Source organism: Monodelphis domestica, chromosome 6 (genome assembly GCF_027887165.1).
Source record: "Monodelphis domestica isolate mMonDom1 chromosome 6, mMonDom1.pri, whole genome shotgun sequence".
Taxonomy (NCBI): domain Eukaryota; kingdom Metazoa; phylum Chordata; class Mammalia; order Didelphimorphia; family Didelphidae; genus Monodelphis; species Monodelphis domestica.
The window spans coordinates 141,053,810-141,067,092 of NC_077232.1; positions in this window are offsets into that span (position 1 = coordinate 141,053,810).

Genomic DNA, 13,283 nt, shown 5'->3' on the forward strand with positions numbered 1-13,283 from the left:
TTAATTCTTAGTCCCATTTTAAAAAAATGAAATTATAGAAACTGTCAACTAGAAAAAACACAGAACTATTAAATATTCAAAATCACTCTTTAATCAAGGGAAAAGGGTAGCGCTACTACTACGACAACAGAGCTGATTTCCAAGACTGCACCGGAGTCAAGACGCCCTGGTCACCAGCCCCTGGGAGTGCCACCGACTCAGGATGGACTCCTAGGAACAAAAGAACTTGGGGACCATATATACCACTCTAGGTGACCTGGGGGCTTTAGGATTAGAGGGACAGTTGATTGACCTTACAATGGTGAGAAAGGAAAATGAAGAGTTCCAGACAGGAATAATAGTGAGGGGCTGGGGCCCCACAATGGACACAAAAGGGAAAGACTCAGCCTAGGGCTGGGTCACCTTGGACATGGACTTTAGCCTAGGGGGAAGAAACCATTGGGACAAAAGGGATGTTCAATACTGGATGGGATTAGCTGTTCCCACCCAAACTACCAGGAAGTTCACTGTCTGGTGAAGAGGGACCTTCCCTCAGGGGGAAACTTCTCCTGTGACAAGGTCAAAACCTGGGGTTTCTACACTCAAACTAAATAAACTGGGGATCTCTATATTTCCGTGTTGACAAAACAAATATTTACTGTGGCAGCATAGAGTAGTGATTAGAGGAGACCTGAGTTCAAGTTCTGCCTCTGATACATACTAATTCTATAACCTGGGCAAGTCACATAACCTGTCAGTATCCCCAAGCAACTCTAAAAATATACAGTACAGATCTTTTGACCATCTTTCTTGAGGAAGTTTCCAAGCCAAAAAAAGAAAGCATTTTTTGAAAAATTGATCCTATTTTTTCCCATTCGTTTAGATCCAAGAAGTATGAAAAATATGTAGTTTGAATATTAGGCTATAGGATAGAACATAGAATCATAGATGTTTTCATCACAATAGCTAGCAGTTATATAACACTTTAAGATTTACAAAGGGGGCAGTTGGATGACTCAGTGGATAGAGAGCCAGACCTGGAAATGGGATGTCCTGGGTTCAAGTATGGCTTCAAACACTTCCTAGCTATGTGACCCTGGGCAAGTCACTCAACCCAGTTTCCTAGTCCTTACCACATTTTTCTGCCTTAGAACCAATATTCAGTATTAATTCTAAGATGGAAGGCAAGAGTTTTTTTAAAAAAAGATTTATAAAATATCTACTTGTGTTATCTTATTTTTAAAATGAGGTACATGATAGTTTAGTAGGAATGATGCTATATTTCTTTTACCAAAGGGAGTTACCCAAGGTCACTAGGTGCCATAGTTAGAAACAGTGCAAAGATTCCAGAAGCCTTTTTCTTCTACCTTCTCTACTCCTGACACTCTTTCCTTTGGGATTGTTGGCTTTCTGGGTGGTTTATTTTAGATGACTAAAGAGGGACTTATTTTTGGCTCAAGTGCCTATCACAATGTTGAATTTCATTGAAGCAATCTATCCATCAATCAGCAAGTATTCATTAAATGCCTGCGATGTGCCAGGCACTCTGCTAGGAACTGGAGAAACAAATGCAATGAATGAAACAATCTCCTACTAGAAAGAAGCTTTGTTGCTGGAATGCAAACCATATCTGAAATCTGAGGGTCTTTAGGATTAGCCAACCCAAACAGCACCCTAGAAATACTTTGGCTAAATGCTGATGCCTTATCAAAAGAATACATCTTATTTTCTCTTTTTCGTCTTCTTTTTTTTTAAGTATTATTTGTGTCCTCTATTTTTATGTCACAGTTATTTCCTGATATATCTTGTCTCCAGTTCTTTTGAAACAAAGACAACCAGTTAAGACAGTGTATGCAACATTTCTCTCCCAAAGTTTCCCTGAGTGCACTTCATTGTCTATTCTCTGGAACTGATTGGTTGTTATCATTCATATGAGTTTGGATGTCTTTTTTAAAATTTTATTTACATTATTATAGCCATATATGCTATTTCAATTCTGGTTCTTTCCCCCTATGTATTAGGTTCTAAAAGTCTTTCCATGTTTGCCTTAACTCCTCATATTTGTTTTTGTTTTTCATTTTTTAAACCCTTACCTTCTACCCTAGTAGCAACTCTAAGATAGAAGGACAAGGATTAAGTAAATGGGATTAAGTGACTTTCCCAAGGTCATACAAACTAGGAAATATCTGAGTCCAGATTTTAACCTAGGTTCTCCCAATTCTAGACCTGGCATTCTATCCACTGTGCTACCTTGCTGCCCCCTCATACTTGCTTTTGTGATGCAATAATATCCCATTGCCTCCAGGCACCATGATTTGGTCCATTATTCCCTGATTGAAGGGAGATTACCTTGTTTCCAGGTTTTGATCCCACAGAAAGTATCACTTGAAGATTTTGACAAATGTAGGTTCTTCCCTTCTCTCTATAACCACTATGTGATTGTTGGGTCAAAGGATATGAACTTAGTAACTAAAAAAAAAAAGAAAAAGAAACCTTACCTTCTATCTTAGAATCTACACTAAGTATCATATCAGTTTGAAGGCAAAAGAGTGGTAAGTAATTGGGGTTAAGAGTCACAGAGGGAGGAAGTGTCTAGGTCAAAATTTGAACCCAGAAGCTCCTGTCTCCAGGCCTGACTCTCTATCTCCTCAGCCACCTAGTTGCCCCAAATTCAGTAACTTTAAAACTTAAAAGTTTAACAATTTTCTCATCTAATTCCCAGTTATTTTCTGTGAAATTTGAATCAACTCATAGCTCCACCAACTGTGTATTGGTGTACTTGTCTTCCCCTAGTCCCACCAATGTTGACAATTTCTGTTTTTAATCATTTTGTCAATCTGATGGGTGTGAAGACTTCATAATTATTTTACTTTTTACTCTATAATTCTTCTAAGAACTATCATAGGATTGTAGGAAACCCAGAGTTTTTCCTCAAAGCAAATGAATAATATGCTAATGGGATTACAGATTTAAATCTGGAAAGTCTAACTATCCTAAGAGCATAGATTTATACTTGAATATAACCTTAGAGGGCAACTAGTCATAGATGACTATGACTATGACATAGTTCACGAGTCTAGATCATCATCAGTTCAATCTCTTTCATTTTATAGTTAGGGAAACTGAGACCTAGAAAGAGAAACTGGTTTGCCCAAGGTCACATAGAGATAGGATTTGGACTCATGATCTTACTTTCCTAATCTAGCGCCATGTTTTGTTACCTCATAGATTCAATTAATTTTCTTAATGATGATTGCATTGACAGTAAGGAAACTGAAGTATCATGCTGTAAATTTTAAAAATTAATATTCAATACTCCAAGTATTAAATTTAATACTATTTATTAATATTTAACTTGAAGCAAAAGAAAAGTAAAAGGCTATAGAGAAACAAATAGAGCTCACCAGCCTCCCATGTGGAAAAGAGAATGAGAGGGAGGAACCACCACCATTATAAACAAAGAACTAAAGACATATGTATAGGAAAGGGAAAAGGGAATTTTGGGACAAGGAAAGAATTTTGGAAGATGAAGTCCAAAGGATACAAAATTTCCACTTATACAATGATTTAATGGGATCAGAGATTATCTAGTCCAACTTTATCTTTCAAATTTCAAGTGATGTGCCCCAAATCACACAGGCAGATTCGATTTAATTTGACTTAATTTAGTTAACATTTATCAAGTATTTACTATGTCCCAGGCAATTGGAGTTAGGTGCTGGGGATACAGAGACAAATATCAAGCAGTCCCTGCCCTCGGGGAACTTACATTTATTTTACAGAGATGTAACCCATTTCTTTGGAATCATTTCTAGTGTTCTTTCTACTAAACCATGCTATGGTTGCTTACTAAGCTATAACCCATCATTTGCAAATGTGAACTCCTTGAGGATATGGTATACATTCATAAAATGCACTTGCTTCAAAGCATCACTTGAATTAAAACATCAAAATATACCTCAGGGAATTCAATTCCAGATACTACCATGGTTCCATTGGCTGAATGAGCAAATGAATGAATGTAGGAGCACATATTATAGACTTACTGTATACAAAGAGGAATGATGTGCTCTGGAAATAAAAATAGGTAAGTAACATGGTCTTGACTGCAAACCCACTTTGGCTCACTTTATCTAGTCTGCCCCCCACAATCCTTGAGACCCATCCACCACAACGCAGCTTGCTGTCAGAAATGAATGGGTGATAGATTTGCTTGACTTTCTATTCTCATCATAATATGAAAAAGGTTCAAAAGTCCAGCTACCAATTATAAATTATGGAATGCAAATAATAAATCAGTCATTAAAAAAAAAGGCAAGTAAGACAATTTCTGCTCTCAAGAAGCTCACATTCTGATAGGAGTAGACAACACAGAGGGCAAGTTTCAGGAGGAAGTCAGACCAATGGTCCTGAGTCCAGCAACAAGAAAGATAGTAATGTACCTTCTTTAGCATTATTTGCATCAATAAAATCATTTCCATTTCTGGCCAAACCATTTGACAGTGCCAAGAATTTGCCAGGCAAGAGCTTTCTTTTCTGGGTCTTTAGTAGCTGAAGAAGCAGGGACTGCATTAGTAGACTCTTCTCCACAAGAGTTTCTCCTTTTGATGGTGGCTGTTGGAGGGGCAGAGTTAGAAGCAGGACCTGTGGTCTTGGGGAAGGAGGATGCTATTCCTGGAGCTCTTGAGTTACTGATGGAAAGAGCTAGTTATACTCTGGACAAATTTTAGAATTCATTTGAATGGTTACAAAATTGTTGTTCATCCTCTGGAGTCTAGAGCAGAAAAATGCACAGGCAGGATATTCCCTATTTTCCCTGAAAAGCTGGTCTGTAAGGGCCTGACCATTAGTCACAGGCATGGGCAGAATATGAAAATGACAAGTTTAAAAATATCCTTGCAATTCACGGGTAGATCACTCTAAGCTGGAGAGCTAGCGGCCTCCTGGAAGATTAGATGTCAAGATAATTAACTCCCTGCCACATGGAATATCCTTTCCATGTCCCTACCAGCCTGTCTACTTTTCAAATCTCATTTTACTTTCTTTCCTCTTTCTCTTAGTTGACACAATTAGTTATTGGTTTAGGACCAACTCCTTCACTTTCTTTTCAGTATACTTCATGGTAGATGATTTAAATCACCTAATACCAATGTTGCTCTATTAAATGTATATTTTACAATTTCATTTAGATCAAGAAAACACCTAGAAAAAAACAATCATGTAAACCATTAAACTTGAAAATCAGAGATTCTTAACCATTTTTATGTCACGAGCCCCATTGGCAGGCAGGCAGATAAAACCTACAGACCCCTTTTCAGAATCACGTTTTTAAGACACAGAGGATTTCAAAGGAAACTAATTATATTCAATACAGCTGTCAAAATATTTTCGAAGACAAGTTCATGGACTGCAGGTTAAGACCCTGGATGTATAGCATTAGTGTACTATTTAATGACTCTGCCTCCCATTTTTATTTTGGTTTCAAAATTCACATTCTCTAAGGAGGAAGTCCTATTACATTTTTGTACATGCAACTTTTAATATTTGACTCAAGGGCAGCTTAGTGGCTCAGTGGGCTGGCCCAAGAGTCAGGAATCTGGCCTCAAACACTTACTAGCTGTGGGACTCTGGGCAAGTCACTTAACCTCTCTTTGCCTCAGTTTCTTCATCTGTCAAATGAGCTGGAGAAGGGTTGCAAATCATTCCAGTATCTTTGCAAAGAAAATCCCAAATGGGGCCAACTAAGGGGCGGACAGGACTGAAAAATGAGTGAACAACAAAAACAGTTTGGAGTTTGTGAGTTTTACCATTTTATTACTATATTAATCCTAGAATCTTTTAGAGTAGAGTAATTATAAAATAAGCTTTCTTACTTTTTCTATCCTATGGGGGAAATGACTAGAAAATTAGAATAGAATGTAAAGGCTTAGTCAGGAAGATCTAAGTTTAAACTTGGCCTCAAATACTAGTTATCTGACCCCAGAGAAGTCACTTACCCTTTGTTTGCCTCAGTTTTCTCAAATGTAAAATGGTTATTGTGAGGATCAAATGTGATAATACTTGTAAAATACTTTACATAGTGCCTGGTACATAGTAGGTGCTATATGAATGTTATATAAATAGAAAATTATAACATATAAATTTATATATTGATTATATATATTTTATATATATATATAATTATATATATATATAATTTATACAAATATAAGATATAAATACAATATAAGCACCATTATTATTAATTAGATAAAAGCAATAAAAATCATAGAAATGTAAAGTAGGGGGTAGATTTGAGAGCCACCTAATTTATTTCCTTGTATTTAGGCAGAATGACAACTGTCCTCAGTCTCTCCTTTTCTTTTTCTCTTCTCGTCTCTCTTCTCCTCTCCTCTCCTCTTTCTCTATTCATTCCCATAACTTCTACTCATCAGAGTAACTTTTCTCCTTTTTTTGTTTTAATTTTATTTTTATTGTCATGCAAAACACACTTCCATATTAGTCATTGTTGTAAGAGCAAAGTCATACATAACCAAAACCCCCAAAGAAAGCCATAAATCCACCAACGTGAAAGACAACTCCAACAGTTCTTTCTCTGGAGATGGAGCGCACTCCCAGTCAGAAGTCTTTCAGGATTGTCCCAGATCATTGCATTGTTTTCTTCTTAATTAAGAAACAGACATGGGTGAACTATTATCCTCAGTTTTATACTTCATTCCCCTTGATTTCATTCACATTGTCTCCTCCTTTGTTCCAATCTGTGACAAATAGATGGTACTTCTTTTTTTTCTCTAATCTGTCAGTTCTTTTTAAATTTTATTTTATTATTATTTTCATAACAAATTTCCACATAAGCTTTCCAGAGTTATATCACCCAAATTTCCTACCTACAACAACAGGATAACAAGAATAACTAGAATACATAAATATGTAAAGCACTATGCATTGCGTTGACTTTCACAACAAGCCTGTGAGAAGTGTGCTATCCTTGTATTATGATCTTCCAGTTTGCAACTAAAACAACTGAAGCCAAGAGAGGTTCAGCGACTTGCCCAGAGTCATCTAACTCATATCTGAGATAAGATTTGAACTCAGGTTTATCCTGATTCTAAGTTCAGCCCTCTATCCATTATCCTGATGTCTAGTTGCCTCCAAATGACGCTAGCCTCTGCCATCTCTAAAGAAAAAAATGTTTTAAACTTCAATGAACCCTATCATTTCCCTGTTCTGTCATCCTTTCTCTTTCCTGGTGACATTACCTCACTTGCCTGCCTCATCTGCTCTACTCCCACTTACTTCTGTGCTCTTCATCCAATAGGGATTTAGGTTTGCACACACCCAAAGAAAAATACCCAAAAAATGGTGAATCTAAAGCAGAGGGTCAGGGGGATGCTGTGTTGCATTGGAAGAAGGGAGAATCTCAGGACCGCAGAGCTAAAGCTGGGAGATTCCTCAAAGGCCATCTTGTCCAACCAGCTCATTTTACAGAAGATGAAACCACGATCTAAGGAAGTTAAGTGACTGAGTCAAAGTCACATAGGGAGTAGGCATCTGCAGTGAGATTCAAACCCAAGTCCTCTGGGTCTAAAGTCATGGGGGCAGAGGTGCCAGGAGAAGGAAAGAAGGGCAGGAGGAAATGATGTGAGGGAAGACTTCAAGGAGGAATGGTATAGAAAGAAAGAAGCAAAGTGTGGTTCCTGGGAGCAGGGCAGAATCCTGGGAAATGAAATAATAGTATGAAGTAAAGCTAGAAAGGTTGATTGGAGCCAGATTGTATACAGTACTGAATGGCATTCTTTAGGCTTTATACAACAAGAGATGGGGAATCATCAAAGGCTCTGGAGCAGAGGAGTAACCAGATAAAATCTCCTCTTAACCCTCTTAAATAAGCACTCAACCTTCCCAGCTTTTACCACAGGAAAACATACAGACTAAAAATAACAAAGGAAAAAATTTCCAAGTGATAGAAATTTCAAAAGTCACCTCTGGCATTCTAGGTCAATGAATGGTTATTTAGATCTAAATTTGTCTTACCTGACTCCTGACTTACCTGGGAAGGGACATATCTGGAAGTGAAGTAATATAAAAATAAAAATATCAATAATTACTTTGGCAATGTAATGATCTGGGACAATACTAAAAGACTTTTGTTGGGGCAATGCTATCCATTTCCACAGAAAGAACTGTTGGAGTCAAATGCATGCAGATTAAAGTATACTTTCTTTCACATTTTTTAAGGTATTTTAAGTGTTATTTGGGGTTTTTTAGGTATTTACAGTTTTATTTGGGGGATTTGGTTTTATATGAGTGTACTCTTACAACAATTATTAATAAGGAAGTGTGTTTTACATGATAATAAAATTAAATTAAAATATACACAATTTTTTTAAATTAAAAAATTTTTTAAATGAACTGTTTAAGGAACTAGTGATACTTGATATTCTTGATCTTTTGTTCTTCCAGAAGAACTTTGTTATAATTTTTTCTAATCCAAAAAAAATTTTTTTTGGAAGTTTGATAGGTATGGCACTAAATAAGTAGATTAAATTGGATAGGATTGTCATTTTTATTATATTAATTTGTCCTTCCCAGAAGTTAATGTTTTTCCAATTGTTTAGATCTAGTTTTAATTGTGTGAAAAGTGTTTTGTAGTTGTGTTCATATAATTCCTGTGTTTGTCTTGGCAGATAAATTCCTAAATATTTTATATTGTCTAGAGTAATTTTAAATGGAGTTTCTCTTTCTAACTCTTGCTGCTGAGTTTTGTTGGAAATATATAGATTATGAGGGTTTATTTTGTCTCCTGCAATGTGGCTAAAGTTATTTCCACTAGATTTTTAGTTGATTCTCTAGGATTTTCTAAGTAGACCATCATATCATCTGTAAAGAGAAAATAATTTAGTTTCTTCATTGCCTACTTTGGTCTCTTTGATTTCTTTTTTCTTCTCTAATTGCTACAACTAATGTTTCTAGCACAATGTTAAACAATAGAGGTGATAATGGGCATTCTTGTTTCACTCCTGATCTTATTGGGAAGGCTTCTAGTTTATCCCCATTGCAGATGATGTTGGCTGATGGTTTTAGATATGTTAGACAGTTTATTATTTTTAGGAAAGACCCTTCTATTTTCCTATACTTTCTCGTGTTTTCAATAGGAATGGGTGTTGTATTTTATCAAAGGCTTTTTCTGCATCTACTGAGATAATCATGTGATTTTTGTCAGTTTGCTTGTTGATATGGTCAATTACATGGATGGTTTTCCTAATATTGAACCATCCTTGCATTCCTGATATAAATCCCAACTGATCATAGGCGGTACCTTGATACAGGAGCACCTTAAGTCACGAGCAATTTGAGACATGAGCAGTCCCCATCGGGATTTTTTACTTTAAGTCTCGAGCTGATATTTGAATCACAAGCTTCCGCCACCCTCCACTAGTCTGCCAAATGTTGGGTTTCACACAATACACCAGGCTGCCTTGTTTAGTTCAGTGTTTATCTTGCCCTATGAATCTGAATTGAATTGCTTTTGCTTTCTTCTTTATTTTTGTCTTTATTATCAGTTGTTTGGGCAAATTTCTTAACTTTGAACCATGGGTCCTGATGACAGAGGAATGGAAGGAGTTACAGCAGCAGCAGCAGATGGAGGTTTTGTAGGAAATTAGTGGGGAGGAGCCTGAGGTGAATGAGGGAATCAGTACAATCGAGATTAAGGAAATGTTGAGGATTTGGGAAAAAATTAAAGAGTTTACTGAAAAGACACACCCAGAAAAAGTTGCAGCAGGTTGTACATCGGAGCTATGTGACGACACTTGTTTCACACATTATCATGTGTAGAGAGTACATTATGTTAAGCGATAGCCCATGAAATGAAAACTTTCTCCACTAGCATCCTCGCCTGACCTTGAAGCTAAGTAACATTTCCTAAGCGAGTTTATTTTTTTACATTCTTATTATCTATATATTTATTTGTTATTTATAAAGTAAATTTTCATATTTAAAAGCATATGAAACAAAAAATCCACGTGTTTTCTTGGGGGTCAGAACAGATTAATTGCATTTCCATTAATTTAAAGGGGGAAGTTCAATTTGACTGAGTCCTGAGCTTGGCCATGGAATGAATTAGACCCTTGTGTCAAGGTACCACTGTATTTTATTTAAGATTTTCACATCTATGTTCATTAAGGAGATTGCCTGTAGTTTTATTTTTCTGTTTTTGACCTGGCTGGCTTTGGAATCACTACCATATTTGTGTCATAAAAGGAATTTGGTAGAACTCCCTCTTTGCTTATTCTGTCAAATATTTTGTATAATATTGAGGTTAGTTGTTCTTAAATTGTGTGATAGAATTCAGTTGTGAATCCATCTGGCCCCAGGAGTTTTTTTCTTAGGAAGGAATTAGTGATTCTTTTGGGAGGTCTTCCAGAAGAGGCTTAGAGATCCCTTTAGGAGAATGGATAGGGCTCAGCCCTCACATTGGTGGGATGAAATAGTCTTAGAAGACCCCAGGTTGAAGAGTGAGTCTTCAACTTAAGCAATGGGCCAAAGGAGAGTCATTTCCATCTCAGAAGCAATTCCAGATGATCCATCTCCATTTTAGATATCTCTTGCACCCCAAATTTCATTTATGTGCTATTATAAAATTAGAACAAAGTAATCATTTTATTTAAATAAAATACAAGCCAAGAAAATCATTGGTTTAGAATATTTTATGAAATAGGGGAAGAGAGATCTGATTAGTTTGTTTTATTAAAAAGCAGGGCCAATTTACAAAAAGTTTGGAAAGCCTTGTCCTAAAGGGATGTCATGTTGGAAGGCTGGAGATTAAAGAGAAAAAAAAAGAGAAAAAAATTCACTAATGTTATAAAAGGAACAAAAGAGAGATCATGCTTTACCTTAGCAAGTGGTGGAAGCAGGCATTCATTTTCTCATTCGTTCATTCATTCATTCACACCTACTTTGCTATGTTGCTGAGTATAGATAAACCTTCTCATAGAGTTTATATATCTATTAGATAGATAAGACACAAATCTGGATAACTAAAATGCACAGCATTTCATGGTGTCTTAGAGAGCTGCAAAGCAAAGGACTATAGGAGAAGGAAGGAGAAGCCAGTTATTAGGGACTAGCCTGAGGATGGGTAGAACCCAAAAAACCAATGTGGAAGGCTCCACATTTGATATGGGCTTTAAAATGAATTTACCAGGTGAAGAGAGGAAGAAAAGACACTGTGGACATGAGGAAGGAATCCTGATTCTGTGTCCCAATTGTTAAGTCACCCCCCAAAGACATATCAAAAGGCAATGAATGGAGAGCCAGGATTGGAACCAAGGAAGATTCATCTTCCTATATTGAAATTTGACTTCAGATACATACTAGCTGTGTGACCCTGGGCAAGTTACTTCACCCTGTTTGCCTCAGTTTCCTCTCCTGTAAAATGAACTGGAAAAAGAAATGGCAAACCACTCTAGTATTTTCTCCAAGAAAATTCTCCCAAAATGGGATTACACAGTTAGATACAACTGAAATGACTGAACAATAACAAAAAAAGACAAATCTTAAGGGAATCATTGTTGAAAGGATTCGATAGAGGCACTTATAGCAAAAGTCCATCTTTTTTTCTTTTTATCCAATTTTTGGTCCTTTCTTTTCCTTAATAACAGAAGGTCTCAGGGAAGCCCCACTGCCTTCTCCTAACACCAGGCTCATCGAAAGACCAAACCAAGAACTTTTAGGTCTGGAGTCAAGTCTTCTCCCTTCCATTACAAATTAAGAAGATGAGCAAGGCCCTAACAAAATACAGCCCGAGCAGCAAGGATGCTGATTAGGGATTCCTCAAGGATGGAAGAACACTATTTACTCAGCCACTGTAAATAGTTAATAAAGCCCATTTTATAGTCCATCTCCTTAGACTCCTATTACATCCTGTCTGGTTTCACGCAAGCATTTTTCTTTTGGACTGCTAGGCAATAAAGAGAGGAGGCATTTATCAAGTGATGTCTCAGGATTCCTTTAAAATGTTTTACCATTTTCAGGAAATACTGTGGCTTGGAGAATTAATCTCATTGGAGAAGCTGCCTTGAGAGAGGGACCAGAATGACTAAAAGTGAAGCGTGCACTGGCGGGGAGTTATTCCGTTCTCTGGAGTGGAAACGTTCTCCAAGTAGAGGCTGATAGCATTATCACTTATTGCAAACTGCCCATTGCAGATAACAGTGGCAAAAACAATACAGTACAGTTATGCCTTCCCGAAGTTTTCCCCCGAGATTACGGGGCAGCGCAATGACTAGAAAGAGACCCCCAAAGAAGGACCAAGGATTGTGCTGATGGTTGCAATCTCTCTTCAGTGCAGCATTAAGTTTTCACGATGATAATACAACTGGTCACAAGGTGAAAAATTCAGATAAATAACTGGAGGAGGGCAGGGATCTGGGGAGAGGGAGGTTGTCTGAAATCATCCTTTGCAGTTTTGTGATGAATGTTTTATAACTTTTCAAAGCCTGTTCACACACATCATCTCATTGGATTATTGTGGGTTATTGTTGAGTCATGTGCACCTCTTGGTGACCCTCTCTGGGGTTTTCTTGGCAGAGACACTGGAGCAGTTTGCCATTTCCTTCTCCAGTTCATTTTACAGAGGGTGGGAACTGAGTCAAACAGGGGAAGAAACTTGCTCGGGGTTATACAAGCTGATAAGTGTCTGAGGCCAGAAACGAACAGCAAATCTACTAAATAAGAAGTCTGGATAATTTTTGCAAATGAGGAAACTGAGTCACTCCTCTAAGATCATGTAGAAAGTTGGTGGCAGTGTCAACATCAGAATTTGTCTCCTAACTCGTTTTCCTATTTTACATCATCTCAAGACTGGCGTTGCTGATTTGGTTATGTTTTTATCTCAACTCAAGGCAGTTTTAGGCAAATTAATTTAATGCCGAACTTTAATAATTTAAATATACAAGTTAAATAATATAATTATATAATACATAATGTAATAAACAAAAAAAAATAATAAATATTCCATATAAAATTAAGAAATTTAATCATTTAATGCTTCTCTTTAGGGCAAATGATCAAGAAAAAATATTTTTTGGTTTCTTTGTTTAAAGACTGAAACTCCCAGTCTTTTTTTTTTTTAAACCTTAACGTTTTATCTTGGAATCCATATTGTGTATTGGTTCCAAGGCAGAAGAGTGGTAAGGGCTGGGCAATGGGGGTCAAGTGACTTGCCCAGGGTCACACAGCTGGGAAGTGTCTGAGGCCAAATTTGAACCCAGGACCTCCAGTCTCTAGACCTGGCTCTCAAT